The sequence below is a fragment of the Anoplophora glabripennis genome, unplaced genomic scaffold (assembly GCF_000390285.2).
Source record: "Anoplophora glabripennis isolate ALB-LARVAE unplaced genomic scaffold, Agla_2.0 scaffold46, whole genome shotgun sequence".
NCBI lineage: Eukaryota > Metazoa > Arthropoda > Insecta > Coleoptera > Cerambycidae > Anoplophora > Anoplophora glabripennis.
Genome location: NW_019416736.1, coordinates 1,758,030 through 1,775,170, shown reverse-complemented (window position 1 = coordinate 1,775,170; position 17,141 = coordinate 1,758,030).

Here is a 17,141-nt window from a genome sequence, read left to right as displayed (position 1 = left end):
CGAAAAATTTGTGATATCTCCGGTAATTGCGGACCAATTTTAACGTTTTTTTTTTTTTAATCTGTGGTAGCGCATGAAAATAATAACAACTGCAAGGTCCATTTTGCAATAATTAATTATTAATTTGTAATAACCTATTAATTTTGTAAAAAAAAAATTTTCCCGCATATTTTCCATATGTGGAAAGTTTTAATGTATGTCTCTAATACCTTCCGAAATTCCTGTGACAATAAAATTTTATTCAGTTTACACAGTTAAATGTAAATGAAAGCAAAGGATGAATAAACAAATCTGAAGTTTGCAAAGAATCTACATTAATAACCAGAAAATTAAAAGTAAAGCAAACATGTTAAAGGTAAATAAATATAAAAAGAATATACATAATTCCATAATGTTGGACCTAAAAGTACCTGTAGTCTTTGTACTTTTAAAGTAAAATAGAATTTTGTTTCTTATATTAAGTACCTTTTTGATAACAACGTTAAGAAATGAAATATTTCCTATACTTTGAAACAAAACAGGTAATATAATGTTTATTAGGAACATTAAGAAAGAAAACATGTTTTTACACAACATTAAGAAACCCAATTGTTTACCCAAACCGAAGATTTCTCATATATAAAGAACATATTTTTTGCTTTTCTGCAGTAGACTTCGGCATTACAAACATGTTCACTTCATCGTTCTATGTGTTCTTGGTAGCTGCTTTTGGTGCAGCTGGTCTAACCAGTAACGTGGTTACCGCCTACGTTATTCACACACCTCAAGGACCCACATTTGAGTTAGTACCAAACTCTAATTCGAGTCAGTCAAGCCATGATGTCTCACACACCGAATTTAACCCCTTGGCCTTAGATCGCAACAATTTGACCACTTGCCCGGTAAGTTTGTCAAATTAAAGAGAGAAAATAAGTCAAACAATGAATCTTATTAGCAAGAGATTATAGAAATGTCTAGATTTTAAATACTCCTTAGCTTCCTGAGTAGCAGCTTTATTATTTATTCTGTTATTAGTACAGTAAATATCATTTTAGTTTTACTTTCTTTTACATAAAATACGTTTTAACTAGATTTAATTTTATTGTCCTTGTTTCAGTGCTCAGTTACTGGCTACCAAGTACCCAGCCCGACCTATTTGACCAACGTTCAACAATGTGTGATCGATGCCTACGCGATATATCCTAGCAACTTGGAATCGTTCTGTCAAAAATTTGCTCAACTTTACGTCGCCATATACATTCTTCCAAGCAACAGAATCTGGAGCGTGTGTGCTGGTTGTTCCAACTGCTACAATCCCGGCTGCGATATCTGGATAAATATTCAGCTGAACATATTCGGTGGTATTACAATTAAAATTTACAACTAGAAGAGCAGTTGGAGAATATTCACGTGTAAGATGTATGTGCACTTTGATTAAATTCAGTATATGATTATATTTATGCATTTTTTATCAACATTTCCTCAAAAACTGTAGACTTAAGATAATAATTAATAGATGCACGCTAGCGTATAATAAGCATCCAAATTGTGGTAGTTTGAAATAACCTAGCAGAAATTAATATTGATTAGCGTTTGACTAATAATAATAGACCGCCACCCATCCTACACAACGTCTTGATTCTGGAGCTAGTTCGTATGAATAGAGCTGAACCAATTTTGGTGTTATTAAATACATTTTCAAAATTAGAAGTCTTCCTAGCATGTTTAAAAAGTTGAAGTTATTATGAACTACATATTTAGATTTTAAGTCTAATTGCACATCAATGTTAATGGTTTAAGCAACCGAAATCTAAATTTCATATAAATTAAATAATTTTCTGTCAAGAGCAAATCTTTTAATCAAATTTCCGGTAATACAGAAGTTTTGGTTGGAAATCTCTGACAGATTCTTTTAATTCTGATGTCAATGGACAGACTTTGTTCAGATTTTCAGACAGGTAACTAGTACGAGTATAAGAGACTATACTGAAGTATACGTTGGTATTAAGTGGATTGATTGTTGTTGAATAACCCAACAAAAGTTCACAAAAATAGCTTGTACTAAAACCAAAAGATCAATCGTTCAACACTAGGCTGTCTAGAATGATGCCCTGGGAAAATATCGATTTGAAGAGACACTAAAATTCTTAAGACGTATTCTTATTTGGTAGTTCTTGTGACAGTTGCAGTAACTTCCTTGGGGCTTTGCATATTCTCTATAATATTCAGAGTAGGTAAGTAGTTTTATTTATTTTTGAACTAGTCATTATGTAACAAAAATTAAATCGTTCATAAAAGAACATAATATTTTAATCGTACTTGTTCAAGTAAAACTCATAGATAAGGATTGCAAAAAACATATTCATCTGATAATTGTCACATTTTTTATCATTGAAATATATAATTCATTTTTATAATTTCATAATTAATCACTTTTATTTCAAAGTTTACATGAGACTATGCAACTGCATTATTTAGATAGGCAGCATTACATCACGATGGCAGATAGCAACAAAGCTGCAACAGTTGAGACATAGTGTTTCATGAAATGAATAGTTGAGATAATATTTTTGGAAATACTATTGTTGCAGCCTAAATATTTTATACTTATTTTTAAAAGTATATGTATAAATTTATGATGCGAATAATACTAGCTTTAACTTTATAGAACATAGAAAATATAATTTTGATTGAATCGATCGAAGTCTTTGTTCTATTAACAATGGCAGAAGGCAAATATATAAAAACAACTATTGACGGGACAAATCGTTCTGCTGTTATTTAGACAGTATCGTGGGGAAATTTGGGTAATTTCCTCAATATATTCACATTATGAAATATTGGTATTCCAACGTAGATCATCAAGCAAAGAACAAAGATTTTGAGGAAATTATTTTTCCCGATTTTGGTTTCAGAAAATCTATTGCCGTGCAGTAAACAAATAAATAAATTTGAAACACATAAAAAAAATGGTACCTAGACCGTTTTCTAAAACAACTCATTGAAATTTTATATATGTGTACTTAGTTCTCGTAAAATTGTACATGCGTCTAGTAAACATTTTCAGTCAACCATTTGTCGTGATAGTCTTGTTCGTTATGCGCATTAATTTGTATTGATAAATTTCTGATGGTTTTAATTTAAAGAAATAATAATTACTAACGATGTGTGTTTCAACTTCAAATTTTAATATTCAAAGCTCATAATAATAAGAATTATAAAGGTGCTTGCTTTTGGTTTAACATTCAAAATTTACATCATTTCTAGACATAATTTAGTATCTGTAGTAGTATAATTTTAAAAAGTAACCAAATTTTGAGGAAAAATTGATGATGGTACCTATGTGATTGAGAAAAAGAAAAAAAAAAAAGAAAAAACAAAGGTGAATAACTTCTTTGGCAACCTTGAGAAATTGAAATCAGTCCATAATTAGACAGATTCTCCAGTTGGAAAAATAATTTCACACAAAAGTACGTTGCATCGACACAACTTTGCGAAACTTCTGATAAAAATCTTAAGCTTATGAAACAATCACATTATCCATACTCAAACACAGGTATATAAGCATGGATTTTTTTCACATTTCCACAGTTGCCCTCAACATAAGACAAAAAATGTTCGCTTCATCATTCTGTTTCTACGTAGTAGCTGCACTCTGCGCAGGTGCATTCACTGGTAACGTCGCTACTGCCTACGTTATGAGCATCCCTGATGGACCATCGATTGAAATCACCCAAAACGTCAATTCCAGTGAACCGATTTCGGACATGATCACGTACAACGGTACCCACACCTTCGCTCTTGACCGCAATAATTTGACAGTTTGTCCGGTAAGTAAGGCGTGTTATTAGAACGACATCAAAGAGATATCAGTATTGATGCTGTTTGATTACACAAAGGAACAGTCGTATTTCATGAAATTTGTGGTATCAACAACATTATTATTACTGAATGAACAAGTTTAGATTTATATTTTTATAATGGTAGTATTATTTTCTTCTAACACAATTTTTTTGTTCAGTGTTCGATTATTGGCTATCAAGTACCAAATCCAAGCTACCTCGTTGATATCATAACTTGCATCTCAAGCGCTCTAATTCTCTACTCCAACAACCTGCAACTGTTCTGTCAAAATCTCGCCCTCCTCTTTCTCCAGATTTATATCCTGCCGGGCAACAAAATTTGGGCGATATGTGCTGGGTGCCAGTACTGCTACAATCCTGGGGTTACTATCTGGATTCTGATACAGCTTAACTTATTCAATGGCATCACAATTAAGATTTGCAACTAGAAGCAAAGTTTGTAATTCATACCTATGAAGGATATGTGACACATTAAATAAATATAAAATAGCGGACTAAATGTTTGTTTCCTTTATTAACAAGACTCCAATTAGGTATATTATTGTACACATAATTTTAAAGATCGCAAAAGTTAGCAGCAGTTGATTAAGTTTTCATAATAAATAAGTAAGAAATATTAACAAGTAGTATGGTTTAATGATCTCTATTGCAAAAGATGACTCTTGTAAAAAGATCCATTTCTACAGTACTCTATTAGTATGAAAGTGCCAAAATCTGTTTAGAAACATCCAGATGATTGTGTCAGATTTGCTGAAAACGTTAGACACACAAGATGGAGAAAGATTGTCAAATCTATGTTATATGAAAATATAGAAAAATGTGCGTTCATAAATTAATAGATGGTGTGATTTCCGATAACATGCCATTCTCCTAAACCTTACTTAAAATATTATTCAATTTATGATCGCAATCTGGGGGTTGCAAGAGGTTTTAATCGGATAGAATGAAATTATTGGGTTTGAAATAAAAATCAACTTAAAGTTGACGAGCACGTAAAATAACATGGCAAATTTAATACATCAGGCTCAACGACATTATTTTAGTTTTGTCTAGTTATTGAAACAGATTCGTCCATAACAATGCAACTTTTTGGTCTCGGTCCATTGGTGGCTGGTGCGGTAGCGCTCTGGGACGCCGCTGCCCTTGTAAATTTTTGTAGTAAAAAGAGTTAATTTAAAAGGTAGTTTACAATGTCATTTAGATAATTAAAAAGGAAATGTTAAATTTGTAATGTGCAGTCAATTTAACTCGACTTGCAAAATTCATTAAAAAAACACTGAATACGTGAGCTCTCCTCTAAATCAGTAAAGTGTTTACAGCGGTGGTCATGGTTACCGTAGCGCTGTAGTTAGAGTAGCGCATATTTAATTTGCAGTTTGGGATCTTCAATACCATCTATTGAAAAATCAATGGTGCGAGAAATACCAAACTTCAATGAAAAAGTAATTCACAAGTTTATTTCGGACAAAAGCAGAATAATGCACTCTCACGTATGTAAAAAATAATGTTGACCAGATTTTCCCTATATTTCAATAGTTCTTAAAATAAAAGAGCCCAATTATATTTGATTTTTTTCAATACTTTATACTTAAATAGGTATTTCCGCCCTTTCTAGTATGAAAGTCAAGAGCCACTACTGCTCGGTACATAATAATGTATTGCTCGCTAGTATCAACTCAATTGCCTTTTCGAATACTGGGATGAAACTTTGCATAGTTGGTGCTTGCTCCTTATAGTTTTAATAAAAACAAACATATGCAAGCACAGATGGAGGAAAGAGGAGTTTTGGAAGATATGCTGTTTTTGTGCACGTCTATGTTCAAAATGTATTGTTCTTTAGATGAAATGTTGGTTCCTATATTTTTTTCAACTCAAAAGTTTTCAGGGTTCTTTCATTGGTGATGAATTTTCTAATTTCTCTATTAAGAAATGAACTGAAGTTTTTCAAAAATATTCCTGGATAAGGTTGATACCGATTCGGATGCATTTCTACATATTGTCTAACAGCAACATTTGAGTTGAAAAAAACGTTTATTTATTCAGCCTTAACACAAAATATGTAGTGTTTGTTTAACAAAGGTGCCAATCCCTTTCTTATTAAAATAGCAAAATGGGTATGAGCAGATGCATGTATTCAACATTTAATCGTAGCATAAAATTTCGACATTAACATGCGGATAGCCAGTCTGTCACTACAGAACTACAAAGACAGGTCAAAGATTCCTAGACAAGGAGCATTGTAAGTCTGTAACTATCGGTGACCAGGGCATAATAACATGAAAAATCATGGAAATAAGTTAAATCATTCTGTAGTATACTACAAGGTCTCATTAAGTAATTTTTGGGATGTTTCTCTACTTAAGTTGAACAAATTACTATGGTTAATGAGCATATTACCTTGGTAATTGTAGTACAGTACCATTTGTACATACATATATGTATTTATAGGTTTCCAATTTAAGGGTACCTACAAACGGCATTCGGTTATAAACTCAAGTTAGTTAAACAGTAGTAATATTTATAACCAACAACCTCAGATTTGTGTAGCGCTCCATCATGTTTCTCCCTTAGTTTGCTGAAGTGTATCGTGCTTAGCAAATGTCCTATATCGACGGGAATGAAAATTTAATTCATGAACTCTTGTTAATATTCTTTGCTTGTGGGTACTATTGTGTGTGTGAAATATTTATTTATTATCCCTTTTACTTTGTATATTACAGACAGAACTGGGAGGTTGCCAAGACGGTGGTGAGTCAGTCATGAATAAGATGGGCAATAAGTTCTTTTGACCCATTTAAATCACCAGGAGCCGATGGAATCCTACCTGTACTGTTACAGCAGGGGGTGGACTGTCTAGCTCCGGTTTTAATTCACGTCTTCAGAGCCAGCATTGCACTTGGTTATATACTGCTGGCATGGAGATCGACGAACGTGGCGTTTATTCCTAAACCAGGGCGTCCATCGTATGCCCAGGCAAAGGCATATCGTCCGATAAGTTCTTTCTGAAGTTCCTCCTGAAAACGTTGGAGAGAATAGTTGATAGGCATATAAGGGACGGGGTGTTGAGGGCAAATCCTCTACACAGGTACCAATACGCCTATCAGGCAGGCAGATCAGTCGACACAGCCCTTCATAGCCTAGTCTCTAGGATAGAGAGGGCAATGGACGACAAAGATCTAGCTTTGGCAGCTTTTTTAGATATTGAAGGGGCATTTGACAATACACCTTTCGAATCTATTAATTCGGCAGTTCGCAACAGGGGCCTTGAAGACACTTTGTGTCGTTGGATAGATACCATGTTGAGAAACCGGACAGTAACAGCTACCCTTTCGGGAGAGACATCCAGGTGTAAGGTAGGCCGGGGCTGCCCCCAGGGAGGCGTACTGTCTCCCTTGTTATGGGGATTAGTGGTGGACGGCGCACTGGAGGGCCTTAATCGAAAGGGATTTTATACACAAGGCTATGCGGACGACTTGGTCGTTCTCATAGTCGGGAAACATAATATTATCGTTTCAGAACTCATGAAAGAGGCTTTGAAATGGATAGATGACTGGTGTAAGGGGCAGGCACTGTCAGTAAACCCTGACAAAACGGTCGTAGTACCCTTCACCAGGAGAAGAAATTTAACTGGACTCTCTGAACCTATAATAGGGGAGAGGGGCATTACATTTTCCAGGGAAGTAAAATATCTAGGAGTGATACTGGATAATAAGCTTACCTGGAATGCGCACTTGGAAAAAGTGGTGAGTAAGGCGAAGCAGACATTGTGTGTATGCCGCCGCCTTATTGGGAAAACCTGGGGACTGAAACCAAAGATGTCACACTGGTTGTATACGTCGATAGTAAGACCCAGGATTCTTTACGGCGCTGTGGTATGGTGGCAGAAAACACAACAGACCACAGCGAGGGAAAAACTGAATAGAATTCAGAGATTGGCCTGTTTAGGTATAACGGGGGCGATGGCATCGACCCCGACAGCTGCACTAGAAGTCATGCTAAATCTGCCACCGCTGCATATAGTGGTGGAAAGAGAAGCGCGGCTAGCAGCATATCGACTCAGGAATAACAATGACTGGAGGGGTGATTCCCACTCCAGGATCATAGACACATCTATGTCGGAACCAACTCTTGGGATGGTATCCGACAAGATGGTTCCAAGGTTTCACTTCCACAAGCCATTTGAGACTCGAATAGAGGATCAAAGCAAGTGGGAGGAAAGGTTTAATACCCTGGAAAGGTGGAGCCTAGTATGGTTTACAGATGGCTCCAAAATGACCAGAGGGACGGGTGCAGGAATATATGGACTCAGACCCAGATGGAGTGCAAGCTACAGTCTGGGGGAGTTCCCTACCGTATTCCAAGCAGAAATTTTCGCGATAATGGCGTGTCTGGCAGAGAATGTACGCAGAGGTTATAAACGTAAACTCATATATATATTCTCTGATAGTCAAGCTACAATTAAAGCTTTGGGCGCACACAAGATAAGTTCAAAACTGGTGTGGGATTGTTTACAAATGCTGACTGAACTGGCCACCAACAATACAGTCAGACTGTGTTAGGTGTCAGGGCATAAAGGCATTTGTGGAAATTAGAAAGCGGATGAACTTGCTAGGAAGGGATCCGAAACTGAGTTCATTGGCCCGGAGAACTTCTGTGGCACATCTCCCAGTGTGGTCAGGCGGGCTCTGGGCAAATGGACTGAGACACAGAACATAGGAAATACTGGACTTCAAGGCCAGGATATAGACATTCTAAGGAGCTCATGGAGTATCCTTCGAAGGAAAGAGCGAATGATACATTGAGCTTGTACAGAATCCGGCTCAGGAGAGTGACAGGACTCATAACGGGACACTGTCACTTTAGGAAACATCTACATCAGCTAAAGCTTGTAGACAGTCCGGTCTGCCGAGGATGTGAATCGACGGATGAATTCTCTGCATATCCTAGGCGAGTGCCCGGGATTTGCACGTAGTAGAATGGTGCTCCTTGGGAGACCCTACTTGGAACCCAAGGAACTGAGAGAAGTGTCAGCAAGGAAGCTTTTGGACTGTAAAAAGGACAAATCTACTTGCTGAATAGGACTAGTAGTGGGACGCACAATAGGCCTAATCAGGCCGCAGTGCTATGGGACTTATTAGGACCAACCACTAAAAGTAGAAGTAGTAGTTGTATATTACAGAATCACCACTTAAAATATATAATCTATAAGTTTTGCAGAACAAAAAACAACAGAAAACATACCTTAAAAATTAAAAAAAAAACAAAATTAACTTTATATGTTTATCTTTATTTCTATTTTATCAAACTGTGGGTTTACTTTTATAAGTTATGTGTACCTAACCACTGATCAGTTGTGGAGTTTGATTACGATGGTGATACCAAGCACAACAATTTGAACAAGAATGAAGATTGTGGTGTTGGGTAAGTAGCAGTAAGTGCAATCGGAACAGCAGTTCCAGCCCAACGGAGTGGGATGCAGGGCGTTGAAGAGGGTGGAAACGGTGATACATATGCCGTTCAAATTCAGCAGATTTGCAAGGATAGCTTGGACGAGAACCAAGAGGATATCCACCAGATATATGGCGCTGGGCACTAAGCTGTCCAGAATGGTACACTAAAAAAAAACTTGAACTTCAAACTATACCTTGCACGTGAAAGGTCTAGACGAAAAATTAAAAATAGTAATATTAACCTTTGCCGTTTTTGAGTAGTTATGTTCTTATTATAGCTTTACTTTAAACGTAAAAGTAAGGAGTCTATTAAATCTATTAAAATAAATAATTGGCTATTCATATTCATTCAAAAATAATTAGATAAATACAGAGTTACTTATACATTTTTTCGAATATCTAAGGCAATATACTATATCTCGATAGCTCATTTAATGTAAAAATAAGTAGTATACTCACTGGACAAACGGTGTCGTTAAGGCCAACCTGTCGAAGGGAAATTTGGGAGATCTCCTTGATGTACTCGTATTCTGGGCTGCTCTTGTTGAAAGGTAGATCTTCAATGTTGATGGACATCGGATCGGAAAGCTGAGCTTCTGTTAGTTCGAACACCTCACTGCCCACAACTGAGGCTACCCCGACAGCGGCAAGGCAAGCGAGGAATAGACACTTTGACGAAACCATTTTTCCAATTGTTGACTCCAGGACGACTGATGATCGGTGGTGGAGTTAGCAGCTTTATATATTATATGTATTTACCTATCGACATATAAATGATGACATGGAAATTGAGATGTTGCACATCTTTATCTGGTGGTCTTGCAAAACTCGAGTTTGTAATGTCTAGGTGTTGGATTGAGTAAATTTCATAAAGTACCTATCATGGTTAAGAAATATCAAATCAATAAAATAAACTCATTTGTTCTTGCATTTGAATATATGAATTCTTAATTTTTTGCTTATAGATAGCAGTGATATATATTTTTTTAATTTTGGATAATCACATGAAATTGGAATCTTTCTGAGAAAGAGAGATAAACTAAAAATACTGTCTTCAGTTTTCAAATTTTACTTCAGAAATAAATTATTCACATATTCTTGTTAGATCTATATACTGTATATTTACGAACACAATTTCTCCATATGTATTAAATTTTAACATCTTTATTTCGGACTAGCCTCATTCTTGCGTCAAAAATATAATAATGACCCTCACTAAAACAAAAGTAGTAGAAAATAATGCTTTTTAGAGAGTTTACAGAAAGAAATGAGTTTAAACAATAAGAATAAATTGTAAAAATTAGTAAAATTTTGATAGTTTTTTCAAATGTCGAAATTAAAAAAACTGGCAAAAATTACTATTTTTTTTAACATATTTGAACTGAAGTATATAGAAAAATTGTATGTCCAAAGATAGTACCAGAAAAAAACACAGTTCATATTGTCTTTCAATATTATCGTTCATTATTTTTATATTATATTTTATTATTGTTGCAATTATGTATAATAATTATTAATTACTTGAAATATATTGTTGAAGGTTGGAGATTACTTTAAAATTAAAATAACTAATATTTGCATTAAATTACTGTATTTCATATTGTCATATTATAATTACTGAGTATATTGCGGAAAACAAACGTCAATTTAGATTTTCTAATTTTTTTTTAATTTTCAGTTTAGGTATTTATTTATTCGTTTGGTATGTATATGCCATCCAACAGTTAACAGTTAGAGATCAATTATTATTGAATTCGAAAATATAAAATATACAAAATATAAGATTATAAATAACACTTATTAATTATTAGCTTTAAATACGGATCTGTTTGAGCCAATAACGAACATATTTTTAAAACGAATTATATACACAAAAATTTTTGTTATATGTTACGCAAAACTGATATTGTTAAATATTTGTATCATCATTAATTTCAAAGATTTTAAAAATTAACTTTTGTGTACAAAAAAATAACGCTTTTTCATATTCAAAGTCAATTAAAAACAATGCAAAGAAGTTAGTTTTGTGATGTAATGGAAATTCAATTTGAAAACATCTAATATTGCATCCTCAAGAAAAAATAAATTTATTGTAATTTTTTAGAAATATGTTGGTTTAACAAATACACTGACTGTAGCACTGAGAAGAGTGTAAAACCACATTAATAGTTCGAGAATTATTTCAACTGAACTACATATAACGGAATTCGCTGATTTTTTAAAAGACTAATTTTCCGTTTTTTCCAAATATAAATTCAATTGTTTTTTAGCAAAATTTGATAAGCATAGATTTTGCCAATTTGAGTCATTAATATTTTTTGAAATTACAGTAATTATAATCAAATTTGATTTAGTTTATAGTATAATTAGATACATATGAAAACAAAAGTTGAATAGACGAATATGAAGGGAATTGCAATTTTAATAACCAGAAAATTAAAAGCAAGGTAAATATTTTAAAGAAATGCAAACCTGCAAATTTTGCTTAGTTTTTGTAGTTTATATTTTCAGAAATTACTGCTTTACTTTTTTTTTATTTAACATGACTCCTCAATTTGAAGGAACGTGATTTCAACGGGATAAAGACTTAGTAAACATTGTCCACACGCAATAAAAATTTAAATATTTTCTTCCTAATTCCTAGCGTCCTTAAATTCTTTTCCACCTGTTCTGGCTCTTTGCCTGCATGTCTTCTTCTGTTCAACAGGTGTTTGCTTTACTATTTTCTTTTGAGGTTCTATGTCGTCCATCATTTCTAGGTGTCCAAGCCATCTTAGCCTATTTATTTTGATGGACCGTACTATATCACGTTCCTTGTAGAGGCGATAGAGTTCAAAATTATAGCGTATGCGCCACATCATTCTTTCAAACTCTTCATAATTCTGACGCGTAAGAAAGTATAGGTTTAATAAGGGTTTTATATATCAATATATTGGTTTTTTTGGTTGCTATGTTTGAGGTTAAAAGCTTTTTTGACCCAAATTAAGGTCTATTAGCTAGGTATATTCTTCTCTTGATTACTAACAAGTTATTAAGTTATTTGTTCACATATTTAATTCAGCAACTGGCAAAGTAGGACTACATTTTTTCTTCGTGGTATATAATTAAACAAATAACAACTCTGAACTTATTTAAAAATATATATTCATTTTCAGTTTAATGTTATTTACGGTGGCGTGCTTGGAAAGATGCTAGTTGTCATTTCTGTTACAAAGAAACTCATAAAGCCTATAACGGTGTACAGTAGAAATGCAATAATACATTTTCAATGTAAAACTCCAAGCTCGTGTTTATTTTAGGAGTACATGAATGTCTAAACAAATTTATGGTGAGTTGAGTTTATAAAAAATCTTAGTGCTAACTTAGCCGTAGACTTTGCCTTAAGAAGTTAAATCTACACATTTTTATGTGCACGTTTATAAAAAAATCCTATTTTAGCCTTAGTCCTAGGGAGGTTTTCAGACCTGACCATGAAAGCTCCTATCATTTAACTTTTTAGGACTCAGACTAATGCCATGACAAGTACGCATGCGTGAAAGAGTTTCATAGCTAATTCTTAAGATGAGATTCAGACCAAATTTGTATGAACGAAATAAAAATATTACAAAAAAGATTAAACTATTTTTAAGATGAAGGTGAAGTTATAGCTAAATTAAGACTAATGTCTTTTTATAAACTCATTAGTTTCCGTAGTAGTATAATTTTAATAAAATTTCGAGGAAAAGAAAAAATGTCTTTAAGCAAAGATGAATAACTTCTCTGACAGTTGGAAAAATAAATTTATACAAAAGTACGTTATATCGACACAGCTTTGCGAAACTTCTGATAAAAATCTTAAGCTTATGAAACAATCATATTATCCATACTCAAACACAGGTATATAAGCATGGATTTTTTTCACATTTCCACAGTTGTCCTCAACATAAGACAAAAAATGTTCGCTTCATCATTCTGTTTCTACGTAGTAGCTGCACTCTGCGCAGGTGCATTCACTGGTAACGTCGCTACTGCCTACGTTATGAGCATCCCTGATGGACCATCGATTGAAATCACCCAAAACGTCAATTCTAGTGAACCGATTTCGGACATGATCACGTACAACGGTACCCACACCTTCGCTCTTGACCGCAATAATTTGACAGTTTGTCCGGTAAGTGAGGCGTGTTATTAGAACAACATCAAAGAGGTTTTGAGTCCACAAATATCAGTATTGATGCTGTTAGACTACACAAAGGAACAGTCGTATTTCATGAAATTTGTGGTATCAACAACATTATTATTACTGAATGAACAAGTTTAGATTTATATTTTTATAATGGTAGTATTATTTTCTTCTAACACTAATATTTTTTTTTTCAGTGTTCCATTATTGGCTATCAAGTACCAAATCCAAGCTACCTCGTTGATATCGTAACTTGCATCTCAAGCGCTCTAATTCTCTACTCCAACAACCTGCAACTGTTCTGTCAAAATCTCGCCCTCCTCTTTCTCCAGATTTATATCCTGCCGGGCAACAAAATTTGGGCGATATGTGCTGGGTGCCAGTACTGCTACAATCCTGGGGTTACTATCTGGATTCTGATACAGCTTAACTTATTCAATGGCATCACAATTAAGATTTGCAACTAGAAGCAAAGTTTGTAATTCATACCTATGAAGGATATGTGACACATTAAATGAATATAAAATAGTGGACTAAATGTTTGTTTCCTTTATTAACAAGACTCCAATTATATTATTGTACACATAATTTTAAAGATCGCAAAAGTTAGCAGCAGTTGATTAAGTTTTCATAATAAATAAGTAAGAAATATTAACAAGTAGTATGGTTTAATGATCTCTATTGCAAAAGATGACTCTTGTAAAAAGATCCATTTCTACAGTACTCTATTAGTATGAAAGTGCCAAAATCTGTTTAGAAACATCCAGATGATTGTGTCAGATTTGCTGAAAACGTTAGACACACAAGATGGAGAAAGATTGTCAAATCTATGTTATATGAAAATATAGAACAATGTGCGTTCATAAATTAATAGATGGTGTGATTTCCGATAACATGCCATTCTCCTAAACCTTACTTAAAATATTATTCAATTTATGATCGCAATCTAGGGGTTGCAAGAGGTTTTAATCGGATAGAATGAAATTATTGGGTTTGAAATAAAAATCAACTTAAACTTGACGAGCACGTAAAATAACATGGCAAATTTAATACATCAGGCTCAACGACATTATTTTAGTTTTGTCTAGTTATTGAAACAGATTCGTCCATAACAATGCAACTTTTTGGTCTCGGTCCATTGGTGGCTGGTGCGGTAGCGCTCTGGGACGCCGCTGCCCTTGTAAATTTTTGTAGTAAAAAGAGTTAATTTAAAAGGTAGTTTACAATGTCATTTAGATAATTAAAAAGGAAATGTTAAATTTGTAATGTGCAGTCAATTTAACTCGACTTGCAAAATTCATTAAAAAAACACTGAATACGTGAGCTCTCCTCTAAATCAGTAAAGTGTTTACAGCGGTGGTCATGGTTACCGTAGCGCTGTAGTTGGAGTAGCGCATATTTAATTTGCAGTTTGGGATCTTCAATACCATCTATTGAAAAGTCAATGGTGCGAGAAATACCAAACTTCAATGAAAAAGTAATTCACAAGTTTATTTCGGACAAAAGCAGAATAATGCACTCTCACTGTAAAAAATAATGTTGACCACATTTTCCCTATATTTCAATAGTTCTTAAAATAAAAGAGCCCAATTATATTTGATTTTTTTCAATACTTTATACCTAAATAGGTATTTCCGCCCTTTCTGGTATGAAAGTCAAGAGCCGCTACTCTCGGTACATAATAATGTATTGCTCGCTAGTATCAACTCAATTGCCTTTTCGAATACTGGGATGAAACTTTGCATAGTTGGTGCTTGCTCCTTATAGTTTTAATAAAAACAAACATATGCAAGCCTAGATGGAGGAAAGAGGAGTTTTGGAAGATATGTTGTTTTTGTGCACGTCTATGTTCAAAATGTATTGTTCTTTAGATGAAATGTTGGTTCCTATATTTTTTTCAACTCAAAAGTTTTCTTTCATTGGTGATGAATTTTCTAATTTCTCTATTAAGAAATGAACTAAGTTTTTCAAAAATATTCCTGGATAAGGTTGATACCGATTCGGATGCATTTCTACATATTGTCTAACAGCAACATTTGAGTTGAAAAAAACGTTTATTTATTCAGCCTTAACACAAAATATGTAGTTTGTTTAACAAAGGTGCCAATCCCTTTCTTATTAAAATAGCAAAATGGGTATGAGCAGATGCATGTATTCAACATTTAATCGTAGCATAACATTTCGACATTAACATGCGGATAGCCAGTCTGTCACTACAGAACAACAAAGACAGGTCAAAGATTCCTAGACAAGGAGCATTGTAAGTCTGTAACTATCGGTGACCAGGGCATAATAACATGATAAATCATGGAAATAAGTTAAATCATTCTGTAGTATACTACAAGGTCTCATTAAGTAATTTTTGGGATGTTTCTCTACTTAAGTTGAACAAATTACTATGGTTAATGAGCATATTACCTTGGTAATTGTAGTACAGTACCATTTCTACATACATATATGTATTTATAGGTTTCCAATTTAAGGGTACCTACAAACGGCGTTCGGTTATAAACTCAAGTTAGTTAAACAGTAGTAACATTTATAATCAATACACTCATATTTGTATGGCGCTCCATCATGTTTCTCCCTTAGTTTGCTGAAGTGTGTCGTGCTTACCAACTGTCCCCAATCGACGGAAATTAAAATTTAATTAATAAACTCTTGTTAATTTTCTTTACTTGTGGGTAGGTACTATTGTGTGTGTGAGATATTTATTTATTATCCCTTTTATTTTGTATATTACAGAATTACCAGTTAAAATATATAATCTATAAGTTTTGCTGAACGAAAAACAAAGGGAAACATACTATAAAAATTAAAAAAAAACAAAATTAACTTTATATGTTTATCTTCATTTCTATTTTATCAAACTGTGGGTTTACTTTTATAAGTCATGTGTGACCATTGATCAGTTGTGGAGTTTGATGATGATGGTGATACCAAGCACAACAATTTGAACAAGAATGAGTATTGTGGTGTTGGGTAAGTAGCAGTAAGTGCAGTCGGAATAGCAGTTCTAGCCCAACGGAGTGGGATGCAGGACGTTGAAGAGGGTGGAAACGTGACACATATGCTGTTTAAACGATAGCTTGGACGAGAACCAAGAGGAAGTTCGCCAGCCATATGACGTCGGGTACCAAGCTGTCCAGAATGGAACACTAAAAAAATAACGGTGGACTATACCTTACACTTGAAAAGTCTAGACATAACATTTAAAATAGTAATATTGTTTAATTTAAAACAAAACTTACTTTTGAATGAATTTTGACAAATTTTAAATAACTTATTTACTAATATTCATAATACGCTGTAATATATATTGCGGGTTCAGACTACCTATCTAAAAAATTAATTGGGTCTTCATATTCATTCAGAATTAATAATATAAATAGTTACTTACATATTCTTTTTCGAATATCTAAGACACTACATATAAGACATGGTGTCATTAAAGCCTGCCTGTCGAAGTAGGTCAAGATTGATGGATATTGGATCGGAAAGTTGAGCTTCTGTTAGTTCGACACCTCACTGCCCAAAACTGAGGCTACCCCGACAGCGGCAAGGCAAGCGAGAAATAGAGACTTTGATGAAACCATTTTTCCAGTTATTATGATAGATATCTTTTCTTTAATAGATTTTAACTAAATTAATTGGATTGATCTTATTTTAATGCCGAGTTACTGGTTA